The sequence below is a fragment of the Dermacentor albipictus genome, chromosome 10, assembly GCF_038994185.2.
Source record: "Dermacentor albipictus isolate Rhodes 1998 colony chromosome 10, USDA_Dalb.pri_finalv2, whole genome shotgun sequence".
Lineage (NCBI taxonomy): Eukaryota > Metazoa > Arthropoda > Arachnida > Ixodida > Ixodidae > Dermacentor > Dermacentor albipictus.
The window spans coordinates 10,566,953-10,581,338 of record NC_091830.1 but is presented as its reverse complement, the minus strand read 5'-3'; positions in this window follow the sequence as shown (position 1 = coordinate 10,581,338).

The window sequence follows — 14,386 nt, the reverse complement described above, 5'->3', positions numbered from 1 at the left end:
TTCGCGCTAGAATAACGCGCCAAAATGCGGCATCAGAAACTGAAATCAAAATAACACCAAAATAATATGTTCATGAAAAATGATGGAACCGAACATACCTTTTATTATAATTTGGAGACAGACAAAACTTCGGCGCAGTGCTGCCTTTAGGAACAGCTGTTCACTATTTGTGCCGTTTAAAACACGGACAGTGCCAACATTAAACCACTTCACACGACACTGCATTGCAACTGGCAGAGAAGTTGCAGAAACGTTCACATCACGGAACGAAGAAAGCACCCTGGGCTTCGCAAACACGTTGCTGGTTGGCTTGAATCGATGAATCAGCCACAACACAGCATAAACATAAACAGCGGCACAAATAGCTACATTGCTGCTACGATACGCGACCAAACACCTACACGCACCGACGATACCACGCCGGCGTCGCAAAGGAACTGATGGAGATTGCGATGGTCTCCCTCTTTGCCTCGACTCGGACCACTGTCAAATTTGTTCACATGCGTGAGAGAGGCATGTAAGGTACCCCGCTTCGCCTTGACCCCCGTGGAACTAAAGCCGCTCTTTACGCCGAACCATGAACCCCCTCTTACCTAGGGAGGCTTGACTGACACCTAGACATTCATCACCTCTCGGTGACAGGTGTGGCCGAGCTTTGTGTGCGCATCCCCTTCGGGGAACTGCGCTCAGAGGGACGAGTGCAGTTCCCAGAAGGGCATGGCCTAGGTTGAAAAAGAACCTGACAAGGCAGCCAGTTTAATTTTGTTGTGCATTTAGGGGCTCTATAATTTTTTTGGAGACAGTTAATGTTCTGAGAACTGACTTGTTTCTCCAGATGTAACAAAAATAGAAAAATAAGATCATGTGGGGCAAATGGGGCAAATTATGTGGTTATTCTATTTTGCGGAAAAACATCCTTCAGCACTCGTCGCTTTTAAAGACAAAAATTTGCTTCGTGGCGCCCAACGCAAAATAATGCTGAAGTGTATTTTATAAGTATTTTTATAGTTAAATAGATGTCCAAAGCGTGGCGGACATGACATCACCGGTTTTCAGACGCCCGAAGCACGGCACAGGCGTGGCCTTTGATATCCTGGCTCTTGGTATCTGGAATGCCATAATTGCGGATCTCGTAAGTTAACCGCAACACCTTGTCGGAGCTCAGAATTTAGTCGCCGTGTTAAGAAGCGAATTCACTGAATATTAAGAGTTCATAAATATCCCTTTTCTATATGTTTTCTCACACAGCATGCTACCATCGCCGTAAGGCAGGTCAAATGGCATAGTTACTTTGCCTACACTTTCATGCGACGTCCTATTAGTTTCCATTAATGTACAGAAGCTGTCGCTGGAGGCAAGGACGAAAGCATTCGAATAGGGACGCGAACAAAGCTACATTTTCTATACAGCAATGATAATTTCATTCTTTTTTGACCGAAAGGTGTCACAACTTGCAGAGAGTTCAGCTTTTCTTTCTATTCGATCTGTGCGCTTAGGTCGACACTCGCGCTCACTCAGTAGCAGCTGGGTTTTGCAGCCTTCTGGATATTTGAGCGACAATGTTCCAGCGCCGTGTTACCCTGAGTTTCGGCCCTTTTCCTTCTTTTAACGAATATCGTGACGCTATTGTGCTGACACGTCCCAGCTTACGGCGTACTATTTATATCGCGGAGTGCACTGACCTGATTATCTCGTCGCAATGCCAATTGGCGTCCTTGAAATAGCAGTGTGCGTTAAGGGCAAATTTACGCTCGAGCCCCACGCCGCAACACCCGCCTGTCCGCAAGCATGTGGTCGGGTGAAAATTTGCACATTTCGCAGACTGGTACGCACCTCTGCTTACACTGCGCGTGCGAGCCCAGTGTATGCCAAAATTTGTGAACCAGTGTGCGAAATGGGCAGTTTTCCACACGACCGCACGCGTGCGGCAAGCGGGCGGTGTCACGGCTCAAGCGCAAATCGGCCTTTAATTAACCAGCCCTAAGGCCACGATAAAGCTGTGTAACTAGTGCGCGGCCTGCACAGTACTCCACTATCACACCGGTCAGGTGGTGTAGCTGAAGCAAACTTTCTAGAAATGTGCTGACGTCACCGCGTGCTCCTATAGTCCAGTAGAACCTTTAAAAAGATTAGTTCTAACATTTCACGAACATATTTCTTTACACATTTTAGTAGAACTCAGTCAACAATTCGCTACCGACTTGGATTGCAACAGTGATTTAAAACGAAGAGCTTGGTTCCTGAGTATGTCATATATCGCCTTTAATGTGTGTTGGAAAAATTTTTAAAAAACTTTTAACTTACTTCCTATTCTAAATATTTTTCGGCAAGCAGTACGAGCTATGGACGTACTTAGGATACATGTCCTTCAGAAAAAAATATTTTGATTAAGCATAGTAACACTTTCTTTACACGAAAATAACGAGCTTTTTGACGGAGTACTAAAGTTGTTATTTAGACAAAAGCAAGAAGATATGGTAACGGGGCGCTGAATATATTTTATACACAAAAGTAAGAAGCAAGTCTCTTAACGGTGCATTTAAAGTATTCTTTATACAAAAGCGAGAAGGAAGTCTTTTAACAGTGTACTAAATATATTCTTTATAGAAAAGTAAGAAGGAACCCTTTTAACAGTGTATTTTAGGTATTCTTTATACAAAAGTTAGAAGGAAGTCTTTTAACGGTTTATTAAAAATATTCTTTATACAAAAGTAAAAAGGAAGTATTTTAACACTGCATTTAAAATGTTCTTTGTACAAAAGAAAGGAGGAAGTCCTTTAACGATGTATATAACGTAGTCCCTTAGGACTAAATAATGTTTCCTGTCTGTCTGTCTGTCTGTCTGTCTGTCTGTCTGTCTGTCTGTCTGTCTGTCTGTCTGTCTGTCTGTCTGTCTGTCTGTCTGTCTGTCTGTCTGTCTGTCTGTTTTAACGGTGTACTTACAACATTCTTTATACAAAAGTAAGGAGGAAATCTTTTAACGGTGTATTTAAAACATTCTTTATACAGAAGTAAGAAGGAAGTCTTTTAACAGTGTGTATAAAATATTCTTTATACAAAAGTAAAAAGGAAATGTTTTAACGGTGTATTTAAAACATTCTTTATGCAAAAGTAAGAAGGAAGTATTTTAACGATGTATTTAAAATATTCTTTATAGAAAAGTAAGAAGAAAGTCTTTCAACTGTGTACTTAAAACATTTTTTACACAAAAGTAAGAAAAAAGTATTTTGACAGTGTACGAACAACTGTTACTAGAATGTAAATGTGAATAGACTCTCACTAAAGTAAATAGAAAGCTGATATAAGTTCTAAATAATGTTATTAGCCATTTTTGTGAGGGTGGCCATACCGCGCGACAGAGCTGTCCATCTAGCTCCTGCTGCTGAAGTGACTGTGCGTGTAAACGCGAATCACGCAAACCATTAATCAGGATCAGCTTATGAGTAGAGGGATGTGCGACTGCGTCTTCATTTTAACGCAATTTTTTTCGTCACAGAGGGGTTGAATGGAGATCACACAGTGCCGCGAGCGTAATCATGCAAATCAAACGACTAATCTCACGCCAGTTTCTCGTTGTAGTTATTTCGGTCCGCATAAGAAGGGAGGAACGGGGGGGCATCACGAACCGCAGAAACACAAAACTACATTTTCATGACGATTCCTTTCAACTTTCCTCAGTAAACATGCCCCGCAACGTTCGTAACTAAGTGAATTAATGCAACCCTTTGTGGCTCAGCGTTGCCCAAAAGCAAGAACTCAAAAAACATTTTTCGTCGTCAAGTACCGTGAATTGACAGGTCTAAAGCTATTTGGTGGTAGGCCTGAGTATTGAGCACCTTGAAAATGGAAACGGGGAGCGCACTGCCTGCTCATTGTTCCAGGAGAACAAAGGACGCACAGATGTTTTGTCCCACTGCCCCATGTATGAACAACGTAGGCCAGTGAATGTGTGCTCTCACAACAAAAAATAGGTTTTTATATAAATGAATATTTAGCTTAGTCTGCGTCAGGGGACATAGGCGGTTCTATGTGTGGCAGTCATGCACGTTCATAACGTGCTGTTCTTAAGTAACAAATCCGCAAAAAAAATGGTATTGCTCTGTGGCAACATTGAGCACATGTGGTTATGTGCGTAACGTTACGCGCGCAGGAGCTTTTCGTGAAATGCGGGCAAAATAAGGATGCGCGTTCACATCCGGATGTTCGTGCAGACGTGAACGTGGTACTCGGCTGTATTGTCATAGGCATGTGTGCGCGTATCGTGATTTTCGCAGCTTTCACGGCTGTACTAAGCGGACCAGCTTGTCTATATTGCTGTGAAAGTGAAAGTTTTTTTTTTCAACGAAAAGAGGGCTCCAAGACAAAACGCAAGAGCCTGACAAGGTCCTGGTCACCCGTAGAACATTGTGCACGAGCAGTTCACAACAAATTCACAGTGAATTTCTCAACCTTTGTAAAAAGCATGACGCAGTAAATTAATATGCATGAAATTTGAACTAGAAGAGAATAAATCGCATACACAACTTATCGTATGAGTGGTATAAAGATACATAACTTTGTACAAACAAAATGTCAGTCCTAAAACACAGAAACAATATCACGAAGTTCGCACATGTGCGTTAGAGAAAAAACATTTGAGAGGTAGTAAAATAAATGCAAATAAATACAAAGTCTGTCGACTAGATAAATATCTCATTCCGTTTGCTCTAAGAGGTATTTCTTCATTGTAGTTTTAAACCGTTTTTGTGGAAGGTAATATTCAGTTCCAAAAGGAAATTGATTTGTTACCATGGGAACTTGGTAGCTTAGTGTTTGCTTGCCATAATTGGTGCGTGTGATTCATCTCGGCTAGCGTGTTACAAAGGAACTGGGCTAGCATGTTACAAAGGAACTCGGCTAGCATGTCCCGAGAAACTTAAAGGTTTTTTTTCCCCCAAGAGTGACACATACTCACTGGAACGTGCCCAGGGACCACAAGTTGGTGCTAAATACGTTCAATAATTAGCAGCATATACCCAGTGGCATATACCGAGTGAACCATGTTGGTGTCAAAAAGATTTATTCAAGAACCACACATACCTGTGGCCCATACTCAGTGAGCCATGTTGGCGGGAAAGAGATTCATTGAAGAGCGGCACATAACCCAGTGGTGCATATACTAACAAACAATACTCATGTTGACCCGGTGACTGATTTACAACAAGGTTCCTTCTGCACAGTAGCACTATGCTCTGTTCATTCGACTATGGACTGTACAGTCATCAAAGTTGGCAGGAAAACAGACAGACAGTTGACAGACAGACAGACAGACAGACAGACAGACAGACAGACAGACAGACAGACAGACAGACAGACAGACAGACAGACAGACAGACGGACGGACGGACGGACGGACGGACGGACGGACGGACGGACGGACGGACGGACGGACGAGACAGACAGACAGACAGACAGACAGACAGACAGACAGACAGACAGACAGACAGACGGACGGACGGACGGACGGACGAGACAGACAGACAGACAGACAGACAGACGGACGGACGGACGGACGGACGGACGGACGGACGGACGGACGGACGGACGGACGGACGGACGGACGGACGGACGGACGGACGGACGGACGGACGGACGGACGGACGGACGGACAGACAGACAGACAGACAGACAGACAGACAGACAGACAGACAGACAGACAGACAGACAGACAGACAGACAGACAGACAGACAGACAGACAGACAGACAGACAGACAGACAGACAGACAGACAGACAGACAGACAGACAGACAGACAGACAGACAGACAGACAGACAGACAGACAGACAGACAGACAGACAGACAGACAGACAGACAGACGGACGGACGGACGGACGGACGGACGGACGGACGGACGGACGGACGGACGGACGGACGGACGGACGGACGGACGGACGGACGGACGGACGGACGGACGGACGGACGGACGGACGGACGGACGGACAGACAGACAGACAGACAGACAGACAGACAGACAGACAGACAGACAGACAGACAGACAGACAGACAGACAGACAGACAGACAGACAGACAGACAGACAGACAGACAGACAGACAGACAGACAGACAGACAGACAGACAGACAGGCGGGCGGACGGACGGACGGACGGACGGACGGACGGACGGACGGAGAGATGGACGGACGGACGGACGGAGTGGAAAGTGCGTGAAGTATCCAGAGGCAGTTAATTGCAATAATTCTCAAATAATGTAGCGACGCTAAAGGCGGGAACCTGTCGCGTAATCTTTCAGTAGAAACAACGTACACAGGTGTCTCAGGTGCACAAGTGTGACACAGGTGCACGAATGATGTGCTACTACACACGACCCCATGGAGTCGATATGCATCAAACGTATGAATATCTTCGAGGAAGCGTTCAGGTGCTCAATTGCTTTGTGATGCACTGATTTTGATGGCCATATGCATAACACGTGGACAAAAGAAAATATCGTGCAGACCCCACGCACTGTGACAGTTGGTCTAAGGAAACTTGCGGTGAGTCGGCAAGAACTGCAGTAAACGATGCATCTCGACAAGAGACCAGCAGCGTACATTGGCGATGAAAGCTCTTGGTAAACAGTCAGCCAAGGCAGCCGAGAAATGCGACACAGCTCCACAACTGAACGCAGCAGACAAAACCACCGGGCGCCACAAAGCTCTCGCGCGAAAGCATGTGTGCTAGAAACGGATAGTTGCTGTAAGCGGAAGTTTGTGCCCGATTGAGACCAAATACTTGTCCGATTACGCAAACTGAAGAAAAAGCCAAAGAAATATATTCGCTTTAATAAATGAATGGTGCGGTTGAAGGTCTACTTTTGTGGTAGTAGGAATATTTAGGTTGCGCTTATCGTTTCATTTCGCAATTTCGTAGATAGCGTTGCTGGACACTTCACATTATGTGTAGCACATGTACACATGTAAGGTACACATCTACACATCTACACATGTAAGGTTACTGCTCATACGTGTGCAGCCTTGTTTTAACGCGATAGCGTTAAGGGCACCATGTCGCAGAAAACCCTGTGTCAGTGTCAACGTTAGCAGAGTTGTCAGTGAGCGAAAAATGCCGTTTATATTTTGGTATGTCTATACGCCATGCTTTGCTATGACATATGGTATATGAGGGTTATATTGCCACACCACTCTATCACTAATGTTATTCTTTCCTTGTCTTGCATTCTTAACAAAGTTATTCCTCGGAATTTTGAGAATGACATCCCACAAAGAAATGTCACGAAAGAAAACATCGACAGCGCATGTCCTTTATGTTATATCTTTTAAGGCTTAATATTAAAAGTATGAAACAGTAACAGCAACCTGAAAATGATGCATCTTTATTTTTTTGGCGCGGCTGTGCACTATTTCCGAAATCGGTCATGCAAGAGGCTGCATTTCTACCAGAAAGCTCGCATTCGTGAACAGCGCTCTCCGCCAGCGTTTCCGAATAAACATTACGGTTATATAAGCTGCAGTTGCTGGGAAGCATGACAAGCAGTCAGGAATCTTTGAATGTTATCGCGTTGCACTCTTAAAGGTGAAGCTTAAGTGTCCTTCAAGTTTTGAAGCTATTCGGCAAGACAGCAGCAGCCGTAGCTAGGTTCGCTAACACAGATTCCGTTCTAAAGCCCGATGCTAGTCAGCTAAACGGAGAGAGAGAAAGAGAGAGGCGTATTGCCTTAAAGAAATATTAACACATATTAAAAGGCGACCACAGTATTCTTTCCGGCGAGGTGCCTAGATCAGGTTAATTGTTTTGCTCCTTAATAAGTAGGGAAGCAAGCTGTCGTACATCGTTTTACGCTGGGCAGGAGTCCCGCCTGGAAAGATCGAGTCGTTTAGTGACTCAGGCCTGGAGCCCGGCAAGGCAAATTCTTCATAAGGAGCATAGGCCAGGAGATGCCCATAACAGGTGGTGCGCATAGACCGGCTCAACCATGCTGCAAGTTCTACAGGTTCGGCTCAACTGCTTGTCAATATATTTGGCTCAGAACGGAGGCGCGGCTGCCGTGCCAGTGTGCAGACGGTGGAGTGCTATGCGTTCCCGGCGTGACCCAGGAGGGATGGGTTCATGACTTTCGGGCAGCAGCGCTTGTAGAGCAAGTTTTTTATGCAGCCAGAGCTGCGGGTGAGCATCGACAGCATCTGCATGATCTGCCGATCTCGCTGCAATGGAAGCGGGGTCAGGAAAATTGTGGGTGGGTAAATTGGTTTCCCGAGCGAGCGCGTCCGCTCGTCCATTCCCTCCGGCACCCATGTATTCATGAATGTAAACATCTTTAATCATCGATGATGAAGATGAGAGGAAATAAGGGCGGTTGCGCGGAACGCGCGCACGAGCAGGCATCGCAAAAGGTTCAGAATAGCAAATGGCTGAAAAAAAAGCATTCAACACAATTCTCCGTTCTCGTCTCTGTTTCACCTCGTCATAGCTACGTATGTATTTCTGCATTGCCAATTGATGCTCTTTTTGGATAGGCTTTGTACCGGTGCGGCTCTTTCTTCTGCTGTAAGAATCGTTTACAGTTTTTAGTTATATTAAATTAGGTCCAGAAGCTTCCTCGGCATGTGCTTTTGAAAGAACTCTGACAGCTTCTCTCTAAAGTGATAAGCGAATAGCAAAGCTATAACGCGAAATTGAAAGTATATTGTTTGACGGTACATATCTTCCAATATTTTCGTTCATAACGTAAACATCAACTGCTCTTGGCCTAGAATTTATCAATTCTTCTGTGCAACTCCTGAAGGCGAAAACCTGCGGATGTTGTATAGCAGCAACAGAAGAAAAATTTAACCGTGGAAACAATGCTACGAAAACTCGCTATATATGATATAGTTGGCGTATTGTATCCAGTAAGACAAGTGCTTGTCAGAACAGAATGAATACCAAGCGCTACGGGATACAGTGGTGTCACTGCAACTAGTACTTGAAGATCGCCAGAGTGACGAAGCCATCGCGTGTTGCATACGTCAATTTTGTTAGCTTGCTGGTTATAGAAAACGTTTACCTTCTCGTTGTTATTTGTTTAGTGTGCAAGTCATATGAAAACCTTTGCTTCAGCTAGAGCGAATGCACATCGCAGTTGTGGGTGTGACATTGGCGGTGAAGTGCTACTCGGCAAAGGAAGGTGTCATTTGGAATTCGCAGTAGCAATGCATTCAAATGAAGTCTGTCGATACGATGAGAAAGACTTCAATGGTAGCTGCGAAAAGACATTTCTTACATGCTGAACAGTTTGGACGAAATTCGTAGGGTTAAACATTGAGACTCATCCGGAGGGTGGCAATGTGTCCGTACCACCTTTCGGACTTAAATATGACCACGACGCTCTTCCTTCGATTCCTAATTTCATTCACTCCTTTCACGACAGCAATACATGCACTGCAGTGATGTCAAATAATTATGCGGCTGCAAGCCTGCGTGGTTTTACGCCGCATCCATAACACACAAAATCAGAACAATGTGGCAGTGTTGCTTGAAGACCGAAGCGTTGAAATCGATAGCCAGGTTGAGAGTCGCGCTGAAACTCCTCGGGCGGTAGTTTTAAGAATATAGGATGGCCAAATTTTGGCGTGACGTATAGCAGCGTTAGGCAACGGCTGCCTGAGAAGGATAGCTGCGCTAACTGGCAGCTACCAGGCACCTTTGATTCCAAGGCATACGAATCTGAACGATTTCACGATGATGGGCACCCAAGAGCGGTGCTGCTGCTGCAGCACCTCCATAGTGCAAGTTCCTTTGTGACCACTGATTCCACACGCGGCTTCTCGGCAGGGTCGCGAATGTGTCCGTGGTACGCACAGCTCTTGTGGCAGCAGCTGGAAGAACGAAACCTTCCCTCGCTCAGCTGCAGATTCGACTGGGTGTCCAGTTGACACCCTCGTTTTTTGCAGCCAAATGCACTGAGCGTGTATCGTGTCTCTGGAGGGCTTCCAATCCTCCACGTGCCTGGTACGCAGGCAGCCCAACGACGGGAATACTCTTGGAGTGTTCGTGTAATGATTATAGCAATACTATAGATATGTTGAACGAAAATCAAGGTGTGGCTAACAGAGGAGTGCTTCATTCGTTCGCTGCTTTGCGGATGCAGTTAAGAAGGGAGATTCGGGACATTTCGACAACCAGGGACAGTTCGCAAGTGAGCTTGTTTCACAAATACACTCTCGCTGCTCGCTCCTGGCACACCAGCTCAACACCTTAGGATGCACGCTTCCGTCCTTTACTTTATTGAAATGAGGCTAACGCGCCTAATCTTAGAGAAATGTTTATTTCGCAAGCATACCTTCAAGGGTGTGAATGTCATTTCAACACAATTTCAAAGTTCATTAGTTCGTGTGACGTATTTGACTATACAACCTGGTTGAAGGAAATGTTTTTCTGACCGAATGTGATCTATATAGATAGAGAGAAGAGAAAACATCAACAAATTACTCGGCCATACGAACCGCGATTGCCATCGCGGTTTACGGACTCAGTCTGCACACAGTGCTGACGTCATCAAGATACAGGAATCTAGAACTACCTGGCAATAGTACAAATAATGCAGAAGGTCAGGTTCACCGCCATTGTTTTTTTCCCGTTAGTGCAAGCTATTATGCACAAAAACGTTGAAGCCAGCTTTCCATTTCTCTGAGCTTTTTTGATAACACTGAAGGGCAGCGTCACTGGCACTAAGAGCACTGGAAGGACAGCAGCACAATTGAAATGCGCTTAAAAAAGGAGAATGCTTTAATAACAAAAACGAAACGGCCTTGTCAGAGAACACAATACGAGGAAACGACACCGCGGCGGATCCGGAAAACAATGACCTGTGTGTACAAATAAGCGGCATGCCAAAGGCTTGGGCTAGTATACATATACTGGACATATTTGTCAATACCATTTGCTATTAGTTACAGACACTACCACGTTTTTGTACCAGTTGTCTTTCTTAATATGTCAAATAAAAGAAAGTGGAATGTGGCACGTAGCACAATTCTAATACTTGAGCTGCATTGCGTGAAGAGGCGACAATTTCATGCACATTTAGTTGATATAAATAATTGACTACTTAAAAAGTTACTAACTGTAAAAATAAAGGACAAATGTGTAATCCATCGCTGTACTTTTTAGCTCATTACTTTGCGGCACATCTTATAATTTACAGATTGTAGCCGCTGAGCTTGCAAGGCATAGCCACTGGGAAACAATTTTGAAAATTAAACCAGTTTCGATATTCTCTGTCAAACTTGCGGTGATTATGCACTTTTGGTCCACTGGGTTGCTTAACAAAACGCTTTTTTACGCATTGAAGCAAGAAAATAGCTGACACCCCGCATGCCTTGGGAATAAGTACCTTAAAAGTGGTGGCATCCTGAAAATATATTCTAACCAAATACCCCTTGCCAATTCGTAAATTAGAACATCTGTCGCAACGTAATTAGGTAAACTTCATTAGTGTTGTTTTTTTAATCCATCGATTATGCCTCCCGATTACTCGTGCTAATAATGTGCATTTCTCTCACTAATTCAGCTGAAAAAGTAGAATCTAGCTATTTCCCGCAGGCAATTTTGAAGAATACTTACATAGTTAAAAATAAAAAAAACAGGCAGCTGAAAGAATTAATAGATGAATCAACATCGTTGACTACATTTAAAGCAATGAGAAACTACTATATGTAATAGAACGATACTTTTTAAAGATACAAAAAATAAATTTCGTAGCTAACGTGTTTTATTTAATGCATGCTTTTTTACATTTCTTTGTTCATACTGTACGTAGAAAACATAACACTGCATTTTGTAGTGTTTACATTGTAAACTATGTACAATGCACATATTGTGTAGGAGGGGTGGAGAGGACTTTCTTTTGCTTCCATGTTTTTTATATTATGAACTATGCTGGCCATACAGGAACCGACACAGAGCGATCTCATTGTGTAAATCGTATAAAAATATCCTTCGCAGATACATGCCAATCTGACCACCAATACATGAAATAAAGCGAAGCAATATAAGCTAGTTGTCACACCTTTCGGAAGTGTTAGGGGTCTATTCAGTTTCCTGTCTTTCTGCAGCAACGCAATGCAGCCTCCGCCGTAGCCGCCAACTGCCAGCCACGGCAGTCAAAGCTGCAGAACAGATTTGAGCGTTTCGCTCCCGCTATTCTGATAGTTGTTCACAGTTAAAAAAAACTGGAAAACGTTCCTATACGGATAAATGAAGGTGTCAAGACAGATAAGGTTAAATGAATTTTTAGACACTCGTGTGGGTGTACACTCTCCCCCATAACTGCCCGTAGTGTTCTTCCAAATCCTTCACAGCGTCATCGCTGCGTCCGATGAGGCAAACCTTCCATGCCTGCACGCATCACCGGCGTCGATAACTGCAACATATATATTCAGCATTGCCGTTTGTTGGGCGTGTTGGTAAACTGACTTGGAAAGCATATTTAGCACCAGTGAACAAGGACAGAAGGGAGACGACACCACAATGCGTTTTTTGGCGCCACAATGCAGAGTGGCGCCACCTCATCTAAATATTAATCACCCAAAAACGCCGTCTCCTTATCTAACAAGTCGGCCGAAGGGGCACTAACACACGTATCACTATTTCGACAGATAGCCTGAGCCTCCATAATCTCTCGCACATCTTTATCTTTGCGCTTCACAAGAACCCGGCAGGACCCATACACCGGCGCACAGCCGCATTCCTGACGGTGAGTTGAGAGATGACCATATTGCTTTTTTCTCACGTTTAGACTACGTTCCAGTAACCGGTCATTAAGACACCTTCTGGTTTGTCCGATGTACTTTTTTCCCACAAGACAGCGGAAGCTCATAAACAACAGCTTCTACGCAACCCACTGGTGCTTTACGATGATTCGTAGAGCATCCGACAGCTGGCTTACGGTATTGTGGTGTCGTCTCCCTTCTGTCCTTGTTAGCTGGCGCTAAATATGCTTTCCAAGGTATAATCAGGTTCCGTGCCACGACAAAGCTAATGCTCGCCATACTGAGCAGTAGACCAGACCAACGGCCCGGTTTATGGATCAACGAGCTGTAGCTCGGGCTGGGGCTGCTACTAAGTGAAAGAATAAACCAGCGTATGATTCTTGATGGTGATACTGTGTGTTAGGATTCACGCCATTTGGTAATCTCACATTCGTATTCCTATTGCATTACAGCACCAAATACGGGGTGCGATATTTCATTCTTACTAAGCAGGCTAGAGCTACATGCTAGTTTTGCAACGTGTTGATTATTTTCTTCAATTATGGAGTTTTATGCGCCAAGACCACTCAGCGTGTTACCGTGAGTAGTCATTAGGCATATCACTAAAGCTTGTTTCTCTCACGAGTAGCGAGGCAAAACATTGATGGGCAGTTGGAAATACAGAAATATGGTATTGTTGTTGAAGTTGGCCTGTTGAAGCTTTGGGAATTATTGCCCAAATACCGCACCCAACTGTAGTGAAGTTTATTCTATAAAAATTGTATTTTGACTTCAAATCTCCAGAATCTTTAATGACCCAAGACAGTCGTCACACACACAGAATATACGTGGGGCCACGCAATATTGTAACGGCTGTAGGAGCTGAGGCTGTTTGATAAATGAATAATGAGGCTGTTATAAAACTCTAAAATTGAATTTACGCTACGTTTTATAGCTTGTGTCGCGTTCTGGCTCAAAACAACATTTACATGGTAGTAAATAAATCAGAAGGTTTCATATTGATTTTCTAATCCCGATGTTCTCTAACGTGCGCTCAAGTATACAGGTTCTTGTGCATCGTGTTATCATAATGAACCAGTCTTTCAGACGTTGGAAACGCTGAAAACATGGCCTAGTACTCAGCTCAGCCATCCTGAATATGCGGGTGGGCTAGTAGGTAAGCAATTCAAACAGAATACATGTGAACAGCCTTGAAAACAGGAATGATCTTATGCAAGTAAGGATCCTTATATGTCAATCATAAGAATTACAGGGCGTGTTTTTCAAAGCACCAATTGTGCGTTTGAAGGACACAGCAGGGACAGTCATACCTAAGATGCACTGGACTTCAGCTTAAAAACAGACAGAACTCCCAAATTATGCAACAACCACTATTGTTCTGTCCTCGCTCTCAATGTTGAATTGCCTTGCTCGAGCAGTATGGTTATATGAAATTTGGATGCCCGCAAGCATTCAAAAAAATTATATATCTTTAGTTCCTAAAATTGCTAAAATTAAATGCAGAATCCTATATGATGCTCCGTCTCATTTTAAGTTTAAGATAATTTGAGCTGAATAAAAAGCGTATACGTACAACTCAGAGTCGAAAACAACGCATTTATTTGGTCGATCAGCCAACGGCCATTTGTTGTCAAAAC